Below are 9,187 nucleotides of genomic sequence, written 5' to 3'. Positions count from 1 at the left end.
CAGGAATCAGCTTCTCTTCCCTTTGTGGAAGCTGTGATCACTCCCTCCCATGTCCTGAGGCATTTCCAACAACGAGGCTCCCTGGGGCCTTCTCTGCTTCTCCAGCTGCCTGACTGTCTCTTTCCTCGCACCCCCATCCTTCCTCAAGATGCCTTCCTCAGGCTCCACATTTTTCCTCAATACTTTGCGCAGGTTCCAGGATAACCACCCTAGCCCCCTTGGGACTCCTGCCTGGGGAGACTGAGGAGAGCCTTGAAGCTCCTCTTCCTGCAGAAAGGAGACCCAGATGCCTATGAGAGGCCTCTCTGGACTTCTTTCTCCTTAAGCCCAAGCAATTAGAGGCTGGGCCAGAAAAGTAGAAAAGAACATAAACTAACAATGGACAGAAATTCCCTCCAAACTGAGGGCAGCCACAACCTACAGATGCAATTCTAGGAACATTTAAAGTCCATAAACAAAATGTGATACACACACACACACACACACACACACACACACACAAACAATGGAATGTTATTCAGCCTCAAAAAGAAAGGAAATTCTGGCACATGCTACAAATTGGATGAACCTTGAGGATATGATGCTCAGAGAAATAAGCCAGTGATAAAAAGAAATACTATGTGGTTCCACACATCTGAGGTACCTAGAGTAGTAGTCAAAATCATAGAGACAGGAAGTAGAATGGTAGCTGCCAGGGGCTGGGGGGAATAGGAGTTACTTATTGTTTAATAGACACAGAGTTTCAGTTTTGTAAGATGAACAAGTTCTGGAAATGGATGGTAATGATAGTTGCACAACGATGTGATTGGCTTAAAACCACTGAACTATATACTTAAAATTAAGATAGTAAATTTTGTTATGTGTATTTTACAATTAAAAAAGAAAAAGATTCACAATTCCAGGGAGGCGAAAGGTACCCTCTCCTTCATGGAAGCAAAGGTCAATAGAACATCTTTGAAGAGCTGCTAGCAGCATGCATTTAAATATGCTGGCCCTTTCAGCAATTCTTGGAGTTAGCCTACGTAAAAATACTGAGAGATGTTCACAAACATATAAAGTGTATTCTTTGAGGTATTGTTCCTAATACTGAACACCTAAAAATAATCTATCAATAGCGGAATGGTTAAGTAAATTATAGAATAACTCAGAATATAAAACAATCTGTAGGCATAAAAAAAGAGTTAAAGCCGTAAGTCCTAACTTAGAAAGATGCTCAAGAAAAACTTAGTGGAGAAAAGTTACAGAGCATTAGGCATAGAATAATTCCTTTAAAATAAAATGATAGTTCAATGTTTTATTAATTTTCTATTGCTGCATAACAGATCATAAAAACTCAATGGCTTAAAGCAGCACTCATTTATTATCTCACAGTTCTGCAGGTTAGAAGTCTGGGTGGGCCAGCCTGGGCTCTTTTCTGGAGCCCTGAGAAGAATCCACTTCCAGGTTCTTCTAGGGTGTCGGCAGAATTCCCAATCCATGCAGTTGTAGGACTAAGGTCCTTGTTTCCTTGAGAGCTGTCAGCCAGCATCATTCTCAGCTTTTAGAGGCTGCCTGCATTCCCTGGCTCGTGGCCACCTCCATATTCATAGCCAGCAATGGTGCTTTGAATCCCTCTGACTTCCCCTTTTGCTACCAGTTGGGAGTTCTCTGTTTTTAGGGTTCATGTTATTTTGTTAGGCCCAACTGGATAATCTCTCCATCTTGAGATCAACTGTATCATATAAATAACATAATCACAGGAGTGATAGTTAAGCATACTCCAGAATTCTGGGGCTAGAATGGTACATCTTTGTGGGGCCATTCTACCGACTACCCATATAAATGTACATACATGTAATATATGTGATGAAATATGCACAGGAAAAAGCCTGGAAGAGAATGCAGCCAAAAGTTACCAGAGGCCCTCTCTGAAATTAGTACAGGAGACTTCCCTTTTCTACACTGCCACCACTGCATGTGGATTTCTTACAATGACAGCTGTCAATTTCTCCTCCCAGGAGCTACTCGCTTCCTTCTATGTTAGTACCAAGACTTTGAGGTCACTGTCTCTCCCTCATTTCAGTGGAGACAGACCCTGCCAATCAGTGTCAGCCAATCAGTGAGTCCCATTGGCCCAGCAGAGTGATGGGTTCAGGGATGGGTGTACTCAATTTCAACCAGTGAGAGGTGAGATGTTTGCTGTGGCTTCATGGAAGAAAGGCTTCCTCTGACTATCATAGAGCTCCCAGAGGAGCCCCACTCTGTCTGGACCCATTTCATTCTGTGAATGGAGAACCAGAAGCTGGTGACATGATTTGATCCTGTGGACCAAGCTTTGTATACAACTACTTGATCTATTTCTGAATTTTTCTATTACATGAACCAAAACTTTCCTTCATATATGTCAGTTTGAATCAAGTTCTCCTTTATTTGCAACATTAAAATACCTAATACAAGTATTCTCACAATCAGAAATTAATTAACAAAAAAATAAAAATATTCCCCAAGGTCAAATTTTTCCTTGCTAGCTTTAATAAAGCCTGCAAGTTGATTTTAGTCCATCCTTTGCCATCAGATAGTTCTTTTTTCTGGAGAAAATGCTAAAGTGCCATTTTTGAAGATATCGATGTTAAGCTCATAATAACCTGAGCAGGATTAATCCATCAAGACCACCTGATTCAAGAAGTATGTCTGCATCCCCACTATGAACAAAGCCCCATCAAGGGTGCTATGAGAACCACAGATATGAATTAGATGAGTTCCCTGCCCCTGGGGCCTACAGTTCAATGAGAGAAACACCTGCCTCCCTAAACAGCACCCACGAGGAGGGAACCTCCCTGCAGGCAAGAATGTTATCAAGTTTGTTCACTGCTGCATCTCCAGTGCCTGGAATAGTGCCTGGCACATTGTCAATTATATATTTTAATTGAGTGTATGAATAAGTGAATAAATTGAATGGGACCATTATCTCTTCAGGTTATCCCAACATAGGTTTAAAAATAGAGTCAATGCCAGAGTAATAACTTGAAATTCCAAGGTTCCTCCCTTTTGGCTATTGCAAGAATTTCATCCCTTACAAAGTCTCCTCCACTCCCAAGTATGTCTGGTAGTCTCTGAGCACATCCTGGTGTCAACTGTGAAAGAAATGACTTTTTCTACTTTTTTTGGGTTATGCTTTACATGGCATCCTTGCATCCCAGCTTCTCACAAAGATGGTATCGGAACTACTCTCTCCTTTCCTAGAGCCCAGGCCTTGATCAAGCGGGCAGGGCTGGGCTGATGGATGACCAATGTCATAAAGAGCTCAGCTCACGCCCCCACCACCTCTCTTCTGATAACCGAGAATGTTTTAGAGGGACAAGTCTGGCAGGCTGACTCCCTCATCCCTTAGGGAGAGGGTTCTTCAAGAGGCTCCCCAGATCCCTATGCTTCTGCATTGAAGACCACCATCCCAGACACCGGGCAGAATCAAATGTGTGTGAACCCCAGGAGGGGTCATGGCTGAAGCTCCAGTTGTGGCCTTCTAGTCAAATGGACATTCAAGCCTGACAGTGTTGTCAGCTGTCATGAAGGACAGATGGTCAATGGCAACAAGAAGTGGGAGAGACAGACTCCAGGTTGGGAGAACCTGGGAGACCTCCTTAGAGGATATGGAATTTAATCTGCATATAAAAGATGGAAAGAACAGATTTACTTATTTCTCTCCTTCCTCCCTTTCTTTCTTTCTTTCTTCTTTCTTCTCTTTCTCCCTCTCTTTCTTCCTTTTTTAGCTCCTTCTTTCTTTCCTTATTCCTTCCTTCTTCCTATCTTTCCTTCCTTCTGCCTTTGGTTAAGATGATTTGGGCTGCATGTAACAGAATATCTGATGAGAAAATGTATAAACAGAACAAAAAAGGTTCAGAATTAGTTAAATCTGTGCTTCTCTCGTTTCTCCCTTTTTGGGACAGAATGACTGCCATTGCTCCAACACTACATCTTTGCATAGGAATCTTCAAAGGGAAAAAGAGGCAATTCTCTCCATTTGTCTCTTTGAACCAGAAAGGAAACATTTCCCAGAAGTATACCCACCCCTGTTGCTCCCAGCAGATTTCCATCTGCTAGAACTTGAACCCTTGCTTACTCCAAAGTAATTACTGGCAAAGGGGGATAGCTTGGTTAGTCATGGTGCATCTCCAGGGCTGGGGCAAAGAATCAGCTCTCCTCCAAAATATCCAGAACCTGAAACAAAATTGTGGGTTCTATTAGTGGAAAAAAAAAAAAAAGAGGAAATGGTAATCAGTTAGTTAGGCGACCACCATGCCCCAGCTCCATGCTGGGTCCTGAGAATCAACAATGAACAAATATAGTCACGTTTCTTCCCTGCAAAAGTGTCCAGTTAGAGGAAAGGGCACTCCTGGCAGGGAATAAGCAAATAGGCTTTAGTCAGAGCCCTGAGGGAAGTGACACCTGACAGATGTTGAGAGAGAACATCCCTGATGTTCTGAAGCCAAATGCCACCAACTGTGGACACTTTGGGAGCCAACTCTGCACTGAGATGTGAAAACCAGATCTTCCCTGGGGCCTTTGCTGTGGTCAGTTGTTTTGGTCACAGAACACACACACAACAGCACCGACCAGCACTGTGCTTGCCATGTACGTGACAACTGTTAATTCAGGTTCAGAAACTATGAGCTCAGGCTCCTGGTGTGGAGAAGGGGAATCAGGGTGGGCAGCCGTGTGAGTTTCCCAGGCCTGCCGTAACAAATTACCAAAGCGAATGGCCTAAAACCAAAGTTATTTATCCTCTCACAGTTCTGGAGGCTAGAAATCTGAAACCACGGTGGCCTGTAAAGGAGGGTTCTTCCTTACCTCAGTCAGCTCTGGGTGGCCACTGCAATGCTCGCTGCTCCTTGGCTTATGGCTGCATCACTTCAATCTCTGCCTCTATCCTCATGTGATGTTCTTTCTGTGTCCACATTTTCCTCATCTTATAAGGACACCAGTCATTGGGTTAGGGCCCATCCTAATCCAGGATGACCTCATCTTAATGTTCCAGTCCAAAGTCCATGCAACCACCACTTCGAAAGGCCAAAACTCAAAATGTCGGAGTTTGGAGTGAGGAAAGGTTTACTGATGGAAAAGATACCGACCAAGAAGACAGGAGCCCCAGTGGTTCCTCAAATCCATCTTAAGACTGCACAAAGTCCAGGTTTCTTTTATGTCAAAGGAAAAGAAGGTGGGAAGAGCAAAAGGCGATTGACGTCCACAGACATCTGGATGCCAGCAATGATCCGAGGAAGACTGTGTTAATTGCTGTGAGTCCAGTCACAAGGTTCCCACAAATCCTAAATAAACAATAGAAACTTCCCTTATCTCTTCACTCTGCAAGTAGAATTTTTCTAATGATTTGTGTGTCTATATGCAAGACTAAGCAGAAGCTATCAGCCTGAAGGCCATGAGAACAAAGCAGGCTTGAACAAGATGGAATCAGAGAGATCAAGCATTTCACTCTGTTACATTAACTTGATTACACCTGCAAAGACCCAGTTTCGAATATGGTCGTATTCATAGGAGCCGGGGATTGGGACTTCAGCATCTCTTTGGGCAGGTGCAGGGGGGTGCATAATTCAACCCATAACATCAGGGTAAAGAAAAAGGGGAAATGGAATGTGAAGAAGGTCAAAGTCAACATTGCCTTCTCCTCCCATTGGCCGTTTAGTGTCAGAATCTCAGGGAGCTTTGGAGGGGACAGTGGAAAGAAAAGAGAAGGATCCTGGTGCCCACTGATGACCAGGGTGCAGGGCCATGTGGGCTACTCGGGAACAGACCAGGGAGCTGGGGTTTGGGTCTGGCCAGTACTCCCCACTAAGCTCGCATCCATTCTGAACTCACTGTTTGTGAAGCTGGGCTTCAGTTGCTTCCTCCATCAAACTAGGACAAAATAATCCCTGTCCCAGCCCCTGTCCCACCCTTCTCCCCGCACCCACCCACCTGGAGCCCTTTCCCAATCCTCCCCCTTTATTTTATGAGGCCAACTTCTACGCTTCCTCCAGTCTCTGTTCAGCCGTCCCACACTCCCTCGAGTCTCCTCTCTCCCACTAGGCTGGGCAGTGCCCCTGCTCTGATTGCTGTGGCCACCAAGAGACTGCAAGTCCAAGAGGACAGTGACCTCTGTGGTCCCATCTCCCAGATCATTATTATTTAGTCAGATGAATGAATGAATGAATGAATGAATGCTCTTTATAAACTAAGTTTCATTGCCCTTCCTCCCCCACCCTCCTAGGGAAAATTCCTTCTTTTGAAAGAAAGAACTGTGCAAGAAAGGCTATCATGAGGCCTCCCAAGGTGGCATTTGCCTTTTATTCCCATGAGTTCTACCCAAAATCCAGAAACCACACTCAAATTCAAATGAAACAGTGAGGTGCAAAATAAAACAGAAACGAACCCATAGACATAGAGAACAAGTTGATGGTTACCAAAGAGGAAGGAGGTGGGAGGGGTAGATGAAAAAAATGATAAAGCAGCCATTTATATATTGATATGGAAAAAAATTACACTATATTAATAAGCTATATGGACAAAAAGGAGTGCTATAATAAATCATAAATTTCTAACCGGACAGGTAAAGGTTAGTCACACCTCAGGCCTATAGCATCTTTAGTGTGAAAGATTTTTAAGCCAGCCCTGTCTATTGTTCTTGTGTACCTAGGTTAACACATCTCTGAAATAGCAGAAGCAATACCCCTTGAAGACATAACCACCCTCAAGAGAGCGCATAATCTTGTTAACTAGCCTATAATTCCATCCCCCGCCTTGCTTTCTCCCACCTTCATGTAATCCGCCTTAAGTTCCCTCTTTAATGACAAATGCACAAAAGAAACTGCAAAATTGTTATTCTCCAGATTATTTGAGATGTTTCTCCCCAGCATATGCTGTCAGTTTGGGCTCAAATAAACTCATAAAAATTCTCTACAGGTTTGGAAGCTCTTATAGTGACAGATACATGGTAACAAAACAGTACATTTTAATAAAAACACTATTAGGATGTGTGTAGATACACATATGTTTACATTTATACATGGGGCCCCTTTATCACACCCATTAGCACCTCAGCCTAGGAATGCTGAGCAGATGGATAGATGATAGATGATAGATAAATAGATAGATGATAGATGATAGATAGATAGATAGATAGATAGATAGATAGATATATAGATAATGATAGATAGATAGATAGATAGATAGATAGATAGATAGATAGATAGATATAAATATATAGATAGATTATAGATAAGTAGATAAGTAGGTAGGTAGGTAGGTAGGTAGGTAGGTAGGTAGGTAGGTAGGTAGGCAGATGATAGATGATAGATAGATGATAGATAGATAGTTGATAGATAAATAGACAGAAAGAGTGGGGGTAGGAAAGGGGAAGAGTCATAGGCCCTGATGATTCAGTCCCAGAGCAACATCGCAAAAGCCAGATTTGAATCAGAGATTGTGATGAGGATGGCATCAGAGCAAGGGGAAGTGGGGACCCAGCCCAGGGACCATGAGGTGGGATACACTCCCCTGGCCCAGGGCCAGGGCAGCTTGGCCAATGTCTGGCTTTTTGTGTTTCTCTCATTTTATGCACTTGCATGGCAGTTCTCAACAGATACTGATCCTTCCTTGAGTCCTGGAACCACTATCCAGAGAACTCTACATAAACATATAGTCTGTCTTCAGTTTGGAGGATTCGAGACAATGCTCTGTGTCCAAGTCCACTTCCCTTTTCCCCTGAGCACACAGGACATTACATCTGCCAGCATTTCCCATGGTTAAGTGGGAATATGCGACTGAATTCTGGCCAATGAACTGATGGCAGAAATGAAAGACACCACTCTCAGGTCTGGCACTCACAACCCCCCTCACTGTTTTCCACTCTTCTCTCTATGTCCCACCAGCCAGATGCACCAGATCCCGGGGAGGATGCCAGGCCCTGGAGGACAGCACGACAAGCAGCAGGGAGGTGCCTGAGACACTGAATGACTTTGTTGACCAGAGCCGCCCCACCGGAGACCAATCTGCTCTGTACTGTGACATGGGTGACAAATGAATATGTACTGTGGGAAGCCTGTGGACTCCAGGGCTCTTGGTTACAGTAGTTAGGCTACCCTGACCAATACAGTCCTGCAGGCAAGCATCTACCAATCCCCACTCTTCTACTCAGCCTGGCCTGGTTGTATCCACATTGGATACAGCTTGGCTCACTTGTTTAAACCACAAGCACATTCCAGTCCCACCGTCACAAGCTTGTATGCAACTCAGTGTTCCCAATCTTTGGTCACACATTTACACACACTCTTGGTCAACTCCCGTCATGGCAACTGTATTTGTCATGTTGACAAGGGCTTGAGGCCAACAGAAACGGCACAAATCCCTGTGTGGCCTCAAGGGTATCACCTAACCACACTGTGTCCAACTATTTTCATCATGGTACTAATTCCTGCCCTGCCTGCACCATGAGTATTGAAGCACTTCCCAGAGTCTAAAGGGCTCCTCAGTAATCAGACAAACTGATCGCCTAGGTGGTGGCAATGAGCTGATGCTCTCCTCCTTCCACTGACAACAGCGTCTGCCCCAATGTCAGATGGTACACTTTTCTTGGGTGTGCCCTGCCCAGTGGGGCCTGATCTGAGAGCCTCTACAGCTGCAGAGGACAGTTTCTTTCTCCTAAACCATTAGCTAAACAGAATATGGCAGCATCCTCTGGGTAGGGACATGGCAGCATCCCCTGGGTAGGGCTGTCCAAGAGCCACTCTGGGAATCTCAGCTCCCACATCCCTGTCTCAGACGCTCTAGCATTTTGTTTTCTCTTTGGTTCATGTAAACACTCTTCTGGCTAAGGCCAACCATGTGTCCATAGAAACAGAGGCGTTTTCTGAGGAAAAACATAAGGACAGGGTGGCCTAGGAAGGTCCCTGGTTGGCACCTCCGGTGCTTGCCCTCAGTCAAGAGCCAGGCAGGAAGCTCTTAAGAGCATTGCTCAAGAGCAGAGGAAGCCCAAGAGGCCTTGGGTGAAGTTGGGAGGGAGTCACTCTGACTTCCCTGGCCTTGCCTCAGTTTCCTTCCCATAACCCACAGAAGTGGGCCCGATGTGGAGGCTCAGAAGCCCCCTGATTGGCAGGAGCCAGGAGTCCAGTCTAGGCCCATTAGAGTTAGGGCAAGGGGCAAAGAGAGCAGGAACAGG

This window comes from Pteropus alecto, unplaced genomic scaffold, assembly GCF_000325575.1.
Source record: "Pteropus alecto unplaced genomic scaffold, ASM32557v1 scaffold117, whole genome shotgun sequence".
Taxonomy (NCBI): Eukaryota; Metazoa; Chordata; class Mammalia; order Chiroptera; family Pteropodidae; genus Pteropus; species Pteropus alecto.
Note: the sequence above shows the minus strand (reverse complement) of the source record.